The sequence below is a fragment of the Tupaia chinensis genome, unplaced genomic scaffold (genome assembly GCF_000334495.1).
Source record: "Tupaia chinensis unplaced genomic scaffold, TupChi_1.0 Scaffold143929_1, whole genome shotgun sequence".
Taxonomy (NCBI): domain Eukaryota; kingdom Metazoa; phylum Chordata; class Mammalia; order Scandentia; family Tupaiidae; genus Tupaia; species Tupaia belangeri.
Genome location: NW_006203780.1, coordinates 25,494 through 36,717, shown reverse-complemented (window position 1 = coordinate 36,717; position 11,224 = coordinate 25,494). Strand labels below are relative to the sequence as shown.

At 34.7% G+C, this 11,224-nt stretch overlaps 1 pseudogene; it reads left to right on the top strand.

Annotated features, from left to right (window-relative positions):
• The window catches only part of LOC102485003 (cofilin-2 pseudogene), a 21,158-nt pseudogene that overhangs the window by 7,122 nt on the left and 2,812 nt on the right, over positions 1 to 11,224 (top strand).

The window sequence follows — 11,224 nt, the reverse complement described above, 5'->3', positions numbered from 1 at the left end:
TTTTTCTTGTAGAGGTCATTGACTTCTTTGGTTAGGTTTAGTCCTAGGTATCTTATGTTTCTTGTACCTCTAGTAAGTGGGATAACTTCCTTCAAATCTACCTCAGTCTGCTCCTTTTCATTTATAGAAATGCTATAAATATTTGTATGTTGATTTTGTATCCTGCCAGTTCATTGTATTCATTTATCACTTCCAGGAGTTTTTCTTTCTTTTTTTTTCTTTCCTTCCCCTGTGTGTGTGGATTCTTTTAGATTTTCTATGTATTTAATTATGTCATATGCAAATAGAGATAATTTCACGTCTTTCCCTTTTTCAGTGCCTTCCATTTTACTGAATTTCACTGCTTTTTGTTGGTATATGACTTCCCATAATATATGAAAAAGGAGTGGAGAAAGTGGGCAGCTTTCATTTGTTTCAGTTTTTAGGTGAAAACCTTAACCCTTTTCCCCATTCAATGAGATATTAGCTATCAGTTTTTCATATATGGCTTTTATTGTGTTGAGAAATGTTGCATCTATGCCAATGTTGCTGAGTTTATTAATCATGAAGGAATGTTGTGTTTTATCAAATGCTTTTTCTGCATTAATTGATGCTGTCATATGTTTTTAATCATTTTATCTGTTAATATAGTGTATTAAATTTATAATTTGTATATATGAACCATCCTTATAGTCCTGGAATAAAGCCTACCTGGCTGTGGTGTGGTGTATAATATTTTTAACGTGTCATTACATATAATTTTCCTAGTATCTTGTTGAGAAATTTTGCATGTGTATTAATCAGAGATATTGGTCTGTAGTTTTTCTTTTTTGTTACATCCTTGTCTGTTTTGGGGATAAGGGTAACAGAGGTTTCATAAAATAAATTTAGGTGGATTTTTTCCTTTTGATTCTTTAGAAATCATTTGAGGAGAATAGAGGTTATCTCTTCTTTTGAAGTTTTGTAGAATTCGGAATTGAAACCATTGGGACCTGCACTTTTCTTTGTTGGGAGATGATTAATTACTGATTAATTTTTTTTTCCTTAGTAGTCCTTTTTGAAACATATCCACACAGATTTACAGTGAGTGACAGTCCTTGTTATCACTTATCTTTTGCCGTATTTCAGCACTTTACTTAACACCAATCTAAGCACTGGTATATAATTTTATAATTACGACTTCTTAAATGTATGCTGTTATGATATCTTTTTTCATTTCATTAGGATATATACTTTCCTGATCATCTGAATATTTATTTTCCTTACAAAAATTTATCTTCAGAAATAAAGAGATGTTTGAGGTTGCTTCAGTGTTCAAGTTTGCTTGTTTTTCTTTTTTTTCCCCAGCTTTTCTTCAGTTGTCCTAAATATGATTAGCCTTATTTTATAAATACACATGGCCCTGCCACTAAGTCAGGTTTATAAATGGATCACCCCAGTAGGAAAGCATTTATACTTCTTTTCAACCAAAGGCCTGTGAACACTGCTGTTATTGCTGGTTTTGAATGTGTACTTCCCCAGTAATCTCTTGTTTAAGTTCAGTGGGACACCAAGCAGAAGAAACAGCTCTGTCAGTGAGTTAAAAATATATTTTATTGTACCTTCCCCTGTGGAACACCAAACATGATATGGCACTCAATGCTAAAGTCAGTATCTAGTGTGGCTTACCTATTCATGACATGATTCTTGCAATATTTTTCTGCACTTCACTGTGTAGCATCTGTATGTCTTCACAGAACATCAAGGGCAAAGTACAGAGTAAGGGTATTTTGTTCATAGTTTGATGTCATGAATGCTTTTTTATTTATTTTTTTAAAGAATTATTTATTTACTTTTATAATTCATTCATTTTGTTTTAATTTGACCAGAGAGATACACAGAGAGAGCGACAAAGAGGTAACATGAGAAAGCAAGCCACCAGGTCCAGGACTCGAACCATGGTCAGCCATGTGGGAGTGTCCAGCACCTTAACCACCATGCCACCTGCTGGTCCCGAATGCTTTTTTTATTTTAAGGCATTGCCTCTCTCAGGTAAGACTTTAAAGAGGACATAATCATGATTAACCACTAAAGGGAAAAAAGAAAATTAGTTAACAAAAGGCTATATTACACTTTCCTTGTGATAAATTTCACCTGCCAAGGACATTACACTGAGGTATTATTAACTCCGTGAAGTGACATTTAATATAAGTACAATACTGCTTTGTCACATCTTCAATCTGACAAAATACTATATAGCTCTGAAACTGTTTCCAAAAGACAGACTAGTTTCTTGAACTTCAGATGTGGTTTTAGAGAACTTATAAGGCCTCCTGGCTCAGAAATGAGCTGGCATCTCACACTGTTCACAGTGGATTAAGACTGGATAATTCAGAAAGATAGCAGTAGTACAATTACAGTCTACTTGTCATCATCTGTGTCTTGAGTTTGGTGTTTTAATGCTGGACCTTTGAAATTTGGAGCTTGGTGGTACACAACCTACAAATCCAATATTGTCATAAAAGTTAGTAATAATACTATTATTGAAGTGCAATTCTCGGGCTTGAAAAAGGTTAGAGTCTTTGGGTAAGCAGTCAATATCAATCTGGAGTCGTCTATTAGAACTTCTCAACTCCAGCATTTCTTCTAGTGAAGGTATTTGGCATATGAAATTTGATCTTCTTAGGCACCTTCAAATTAGATTTTTTTCTGTTTTATTGACCTCAGATTTTAGTTTATTGAGCTTTTTCTTTTGAATCTCAGATTCTCTTTGAAGCTGTTGTATTCTGGATTTCTGGTGTACCAATAGAGCTGTGTTAGGCAGCATCATCAGTTCCCATACTCAGTTCCCATGCTTCACTTATTCTAGGCACATGCCATAAGGTTGGGTCCTTGATGTGCTGGATATTCTGTCTTTCATAACGATCAAGATAATTTAGAAGATTGGTAAGTTCAAAGATGGGGGATAACAACTCTGGTGAAACTGCAGATGGTTTAGTGGGAGAAACGGTAATTTTGAAAGTGTGCAGGATTCTCATCTGCACCTTCTGCATCTCCCTACTTCCTTCTGCCCTACTACCTAATTGTTTTAATGTGATCCTTAGTTATTCAACACTTATGCTGATTCCTTATCTTAAGTATTCTGGCTCCTGCAAAACATGGATGTGGAAATGTCTCTCTAATATCTTGTTCTTTGAGTCATTACAGTTTCACCAGGGTTGCCCCAAATTGTATTCCATAGTGTTTGTGCTACTTTACATTCCCACCAACAGTGTAGAAGAGTTCTGTTTTCTCCACCACTTCACCAGTACTCATCATAATTTATTTATGTATTTTTAAAATTTTAGCCCTTCTGACTGTCTTTAAGTGGTATCTCATTGTAGTTTTGATTTCGTTTCTCTTATGTTAAGAAATTTTGAGCACATTTTTATATACTTTTTGGCTATTCATGTATCTTCCTTGGACAATTGTCTTCAGCTCATTTCCCTATCTTTTAATTGGATTGATGGTTGTTTGGAGGGCTCCCTTTTAACCACAAACTCCCCAGTACTTGTTCTTTGTATTTTTGATCTAGCCATTCTGACTGGAGTTATATATACTTCACTGTGCTTTGGATTTGCATTTTCCCTATTATAAGTGAAGTTAATATTTCTTCATATGCTTTGTGTCCATTCAGATGTCTTCTAGAGTTGTCTGGTCAGACCAGCAGCCCATTGTAAATTTGTATCATTAGTATTTTTGTGAGTGAGCTGCTTTAGTTCTCTGTATATTCTGGTTTCAATACTGTATCTGAGGTATTTTTATAAATCATTTCTATTTTGTTAAATATTAATTAAGCATTAAACTTTTTAATGTGCTGTTGGAGTTCATGTGAAAATGTTTTATGGATAATTTTTGCATCTGTATTTATCAGGGATATTGGTTTATAGTTTATATTTTGTTGTGTCTTTGCTTTTGGTATCAAGGTGACAGTGGCTTTAAAAAATGATTTTTTGAGGTTTCTTTCCAATTTGTCCTCTATGAATAGTTTGATAAGAACTGGTGTTAATTCTCCTTTAAAAGTTTTGTAGAAGTCCAGCCAGGTGGCATGGTGGTTAAGGCCACTGTATAATACATACCAACCTGGCAATTTGAGTCCTGGATCCAGTGGCTTTAGAGACACACAGGGGATGAGTGTGTGCATGTCCAAACTCCTGAGAGGAAAATGAGCAGAAGGAAAGAATAATTTCTTACATTCTCCTCTTTCTCTCTTTTTTCTGCCCCTCATTCCCATGTTGCACAATCACATACACTGTATAGCAAAAAATAAAAATAAAAAAATAAATAAGTAAATAAAAAAAATTATAAAATTAAAAAATAAAAGGAAAAAAAAATTAAAAGACCAAGAAAGGAAAGAAAGCTTTTGTAGAATTTGGAAATAAAACCATCAGGACCTGGGCTTTTCTTTGTTAGGAGACTATTACTCAATTTCATTGCTTTTTTGTTGGTATATATATGCTTTCTATTTGAAGGTATGATCCAACTATATATATATTTTTTTTTCTTCAGGGTACATGTGCATGCTAGAGAAACAGAAAGTGATAAATCTTGCCCAGGGGTAATTACCATGCCACAACCCCTTCTCCTTTATTGTCGGGATTTTGGACACTTATGCACACACCTCCGTTGTGAGTTTCAAAGACTTTAACCATAATCAGCCATGTGCAGGTCCTGTGAAATAAATATATGCTATCTGCTGGTTCCAATCTAGGTATATTTTATATGTTCAGAGATTAGTTCATTTCCTCTAGATTTTTCAATTTGTTGATGTATAGTCACTCAAAACATCTATAATTATCTGTGTATTTCTGTGCTGTCCATGATAATACCACATTTTTTATGCTTTATTTTCTGGGTATCTTATTTTGTTTTTCTACTTAATAGTTTGTTGGGTTTATTTTCTCAAAACCCCAGCTTTTTGTGAAATTTTTTTGTCAGTCTTTGCTATAGGGTCTGTGCACTTTCTGGAAAGAAATGGGGTGGGGTGGAAAGTGAGAAATCACCCTTCCTGGGTGGTGACCGTACCTCAGTCCTTTATTTATTTTCTTCTTGGGATTTGGGGCATGTACACATGCACCCACTGATGACAGTTCCAGGACTGAAATAGTAAGTTAGTCATGTAGGATCCAGCTGCCTTAACCATCATACCACTGGCTGACCCTCAGTTGTTCTATTAGTCTCTGTTTTATTTATGCCTGTTCTAACTTTTATTATTTTATATCTTCTACTATTAATACTTTTGGGATATCTTGTTCCCACTTTTTCAGTTTACTGGGATAAGTCATTAGGTTATTTATCAAGTTTTTTAAATGTGTGTGTGTGAGTGCTAATTGCTGTAGACTCATGTCTTAGGAGTGCTTTTGATGTGTTTGAAAGCATCTGCAGAATTGTGATTAAATTATTACTTGTTTCAAGAAATTTGTATTTGTATTCTTAATTTATTCAGTAATTTTGAAGCTACTCATGGTAAATTATGTCATTTTCATGTATTTGTGAATTTTTGAAAGCACTTTCTGTTCGAGTTTAACTTCATCATATATAGTAACAAATAAGTTGCTATATATAATTTTTGTTTTCTTTTTAGTTTTAAAGACTTGTTTTGTTCTCTGTTATGTGGTCAGTCTTCAGAAATACTCTATGTGTGGCTGAGAAAAATGTGTTTTTTGATGTTTTTGACAAAAATCTTTTGTAAATGTTGGTTAGTTTATTTGGCTTATTGGATCATTTATGTTCAGTTTCTCTTTCTTTGCTGTCTAAATTATCTGTCCAGGGGTGATAGTACAATGTTGAAGTCCACATGAATTAGCACATCACAATCAGTCTTTCTGTTCATATCTAGCAGTCTTTCTTTCTGATGTTGAATGCATAAAGTTTTATGATTTTTATATCTTCTTGGTGAGTTAATCTTTTTAATCCAATATGGCCTCTGACATGTTTTACACTTTTTTAAAAATATTTTTGGAGAGGTTTTTGCTATAGGGCATGTGCGCTCACCAGGCAGACAGAGAAAGACAGAAACCGAGAAATCACCCCCTGGGGGAATGGCCACGCCACAATCCCTTCTCTGTTCTTCTCTCAGGATCTTGGGCATGCACACACATGCGCCCAGCGTGAGTTTAAGTCACCAGTTCCAGGACTCGAACTGCGGTCAACTGCATGGGAGTCCGATGACATAGCCATTACGTTAACTGCTGGTCCCTCTTTTTACACTTTTTTAAAAAATATTTTTACAATAGGAGAGAGAATAAAAATGAAAAATCCCCCCCCCAGAATGGATGGCTACATTGTAATCCCTTCGCCTCCATTCTCCTCTCAGGATGTTTCTTATGCAGGCTCATGAACTTGGTGTGATTTTCAAGCCTCCATGTCTGGGACTAAAACTGCACAATCAGACATTTGGGACCCAGATGCCTTAAGTTAAATGTTCAAGCTTGTGTATGCTTCCTCTCCCTCTCTCTCTGTGATATATCTGAATTATTTAATTTTAGTTATTATGATTATTTAATTAACTGTATGACACATACACTCACTGAGCATTAGTGGATGGGTTCCAGAAAGCAAACCACCAGGTCCTGTTCCAGAACTCGAGCCATGGTCAGGTATGTAATATTCCAACACCTTAACCTACCTGCCAGCTCCCCTGTCCTCATATTTTCTTTAATGTCTCTCTTTAATTTCAGTTGACTAGTATCTTACATGTATTGTTAGTTACTGTGGTAGAATATCTTTATCCTTCAGTGCTTCTCTCTTAACTGTGATGCTGTCATTCACACCAAGATATATACATATTACGTTAAAGAACAACATCCAAACGGGACTAGCAGTTAGCATAATGGCTATGTCGCTGGACTACCACCATGGACCATGGTAGCCTACCATGGTTCACATCCTGGACCTGGTGGCTAAAAACTCATGCCGGGCATGTGTGCACATGTGCCCGAGATCCTGAGAGGAGTGCGGAGGAGAAGGGATTGCAGAATGACCATCCCCAGTGGGGGGTGATTTCTCACTTTCTGTCTCTCTGTCTGTCTCTGTCTGTCTGGCGAGCGCATGTGCTCTATAGCAAAAACTTCTCAAAGAAAAAAAAAAGAACAATATCCTAAATCTTTTTTTATTAAAGGCATTTAATATACATCAATATTTTTAAATATATCCTCTGTGGATGGAGCAGAACTTCTTTTGATAGAGCTGTGAATATTTAAAAATATATTAGCACTAAGTCAATTTTTAAAATTTCTAGAATGTTAAAAATTTAGACCAGCCTATAGAATGAAGGTTAAGTCAGCAGGATCCTACATGCCAATTGCGTGGTTTGATTCCTGAACCCAGTATCTTGAGAATCACAGTAGGCACATGTACTTGTACAACCTAAATCCTGAAAGAAGGGAGAAATGTAGGAACATGAATTCTGTCATGAACGTTTCTCCTTTAGGATGATTTTTCACTTTCCATCTGCATCCCCCAGAAACACATGAACAGTTTACAAATTATTTAACAAACTTTTTCTTGTTTTAAATGGTCTGGTTCTATTTCTCTATCATTAAATTTTATTTTTATATTTAATTTTATTTTAACTTTTTTTTTTTGAGAGGTTTTTCACTATAGGATGCGTGCACTCACCAGACAGACAAAGAGAGACATAGAGACAGAAAGCGAGAAATCACCCCCCAGGGGGGATGGTCATGCCACAATCCCTTCACCTCCATTCTCCTCTCGGGATCTTGGGCACACACGCACACAACCCCGCGTGAGTTTTAAGCCACCGGGTCCGGGACATGAACCGCGGTCAACTATGTGGAAGTCCAGTGACATAGCCATTACACTAACTGCTGGTTTCCTTAACTTCTTTTATATATTGAATCACATATGTCACTTAGCTTGTAAAGTGAATGTTCCTGTAGGAATTCACTTCTCACCAGTCCAGTAGAGGTTTTATACTTTTTTCCCAATCTTGAAATCTCTTAAACATACCAGTTGACCCCAGGTCCACTTTCATTGATTAGAATAGCTTCAGCTATCACTCAAATTACTTTATTTTATTTTATTATTATGTTTTTTATTTTGGAGAGGTTTTTGCTATAAGGTGTGTGCACTAACCAGAAAGACAGAGAGAGGCAGAGTGACAGAAAGCGAGAAATCACACCCAGGGGAGATAGCCACACCACAATCCTTTCTCCTCTATTCTTCTCTCGAGATCTTGGGCACTCACTTACTCCTGGCATGAGTTTAAGCCACAGGGTCCGGGACTCAAATTGTGGTCAACTACAAGGGAGTTCAGCGACATAGCCATTATGCTAACTGCTTGTCCTGCTATCACTTGAATTTCTGCTGCTTCCTAAATATTTGGCTACTGAAACTTCAAAGATGATGTGTACAAGATTCCTCTGTCTACTGCTCAGATTTTTCTCAATTTTAATTTTTAGCTCCCATGTCAATATGCCTGATTAAACACAAACATTCAGTTAAATTTCTATTTTGATTCAGGGCTAAAAAAATTTGTACCAATTTTTTCTGCTCTTTTTTTTTTTTTTTTTGGATGAGTTCCCTATTCAATATTCTTATTTCTCTATTTTCTGATATATGTGGTCACATCAAAACTTGGTTTTAACGCTATTATATCTTGGTTTTAACTGTATTATTTCTTTCAGAGTATCCTCAGTCTGCAATCTGTGGATGGCAATTAAACTGCAAATCTGATTATATAATGCATCACTTCTTTTGGTTTTATATTATTTATGCTCTGTGTTTTAACAAATGATAAAGTGATATTCATATTTATTTGGACTCTCAATATTTTTGAATGCACAACTGTAGTATAAAGATGCTTGTAAATATACTTCAATTTATGAGTAATTAACAGTATGCACATAAAATATTTTATTGGAGTTAGGTTAAGTATTTACATACAAAATCACTTTGTAATCAGTTTCTTGAACACCTTTATTTCCCTTGCCTTTCATCATAGATGAAGAATGCTTACCTAGATATACCGTTTCTACTTCCATTAATATTGGGAATATACTTTTTGCATTCATAGGAAGACTGCTGTAGTTCCATTTTCATAAGAGCACTTACATACATGCTCTTAACATCATTGACTTGAAGCACAAATTGATAATACACGAAAAAGAAAAAAATCACCTTTCTATTTTTTTTCATACTGGTTACCATAAACTTGTGTCTAAGTTAGTAAATCTAACACATTACTCCAGATATGTATTTATACTCATGTGTTTGTATGAGATAATAAACACCTTGACATAGCAGAATATTTATTATGCTTTTATTCCTTGCAGCAAAAACATTATGAGCTAAAATTCTTTGTTATGTAAAGTAAATGTTTGTGGGAAAATGTAAAATAAAAACAAGTTGTAATGAAAAAAAAATTTGGAGATCTCTGAGGAAATACTTGTAATAAATTTAGCAATGAATAACAACGTAGAGATAGGATGTTTGTACTCTTTTTCTTTCTTTACAAAGAGTTTGGAAATATACAGAGGCACAAGCATATACAAACATACAGAGAAAGTTATTTCCCATGTTATGCTCTATTTCTCAGAGCTGATGAGGGGAAATGTATTTTTACAGGGGTTCATATCATTTGAGGATGTTGCTATGGACTTTACGTGGGAGGAGTGGCAGGACCTGGAAGATGCTCAGAAGATTCTATACAAGGATGTGATGCTGGAGACCTACAGCAACCTGATGTTTTGGGGTTAGTGGAATTCCCATGAAGCTCTCTCAAGTTATTACTGTCTCCTTTCATAGTAAATGTACAAGAGTTTCATAATGTCTAATGCTGTTTAGGAGTGAGTTTTCATTCTTTGGTTAATGTGAGTGGCACTCCTCTTTAACAAAATGCCCAAATCAAACCTTTTTGCACAGCTGATTAAACTGAACTGTTGTATACTCTTCAAGTAGCTTACCTGAATAGATTGGCAAAATTATACACTGCTTTTTATTAAAGGACAATCCATTGCCAAACCTGCAGTGATCTTCAAGTTGGAGCAAGGAGGAGATCTATGGACATTAGAAGAACTTCCCAGCTTGAGCCTCCCAGGTTAGTCAGTGCATAGTTTTCAGGGAGTAGTGTAATGCATTTTCTTTTAAAGAATTTATATTTTATTGAGAGGGGAAAACAAAATGTTAGTACTGGTGAGGTTAGAAAAATGTAGAAATATTTTCCTGGGATAAGAGTGTGAAAAATGGGGTATATGTTTTTTAAACGGTCCTAAGGGATGACATGTTTAGGATAAATAATTAGTATATATTTTTTATTGGCTATAAGTCCTTCCTAAGTAACATTTCTCCTTAAGTGACAAGAATTCTTTTGACTTCTGCAAATAGATCTAGAAAACTGTTCACATTACATAGAAATAGTACACAATAACCATCCTTATAAGAAAGAAAAGAGAAAAAGGACAGGGAAAACAAATGACACATGGAAATCTTTCAGTGTAAAATTATAGGAAGACAGAAAGTATATTGGATATTGTTTAGGGTATTAAAGGAAAGGGATGCATAAAGGAACAAAATAAATTCACTCAGCTTTCAAAAATATTAATGTAAATTGCTACAGTAACATATTAAGGAGAAAGAACCATATTTCTTATTATAGATCAGTACCAATATTTGAAATATACATGAGCAGTGTAAAATAAATTTTCAAGTATAATTTATGGAAATGGTTGTCTTTTTCTGACCAAAGAGGATTGATATGAGAGAGATTGCTTGTAAGTAGAATAAATATGGGAAAACATGTGATAAGACAGTCCTTATTGCCCAGTATATAGTTCAGGTGTTGAAGAAACAATTTTATAAAAGTTTAAATGTCTCATTTGGCAGAAGATACACACATAAGATGTACACTATAACTGTAGAGAATGTGAAAACTTATTTTTTAAAATCATTTTTACAATAGATTTTAAACAGAGAGGGGAACATTCCTATTCATAAAAAGACTAAGAGGAATTCTTATTGCAGAATTAAAATCTAGCTCTTCATCAGTGAATGCACACAAGGGAAACACCCTATAAATATAATAAACATCAAATAACCTTTTTCCAGAGGTCAAAAGTTATGGTAACCAGAGAACTTACAGAGAAGTAAAACCTTATGATGTATAAATGACCAAAGCTTTCAACTGTTGTTATACATGAGACAACTCTTACTGGAGAGAAAATTTGTAGATAAAAGAATATAGGAATTTGTTGTGTCTGAACACACC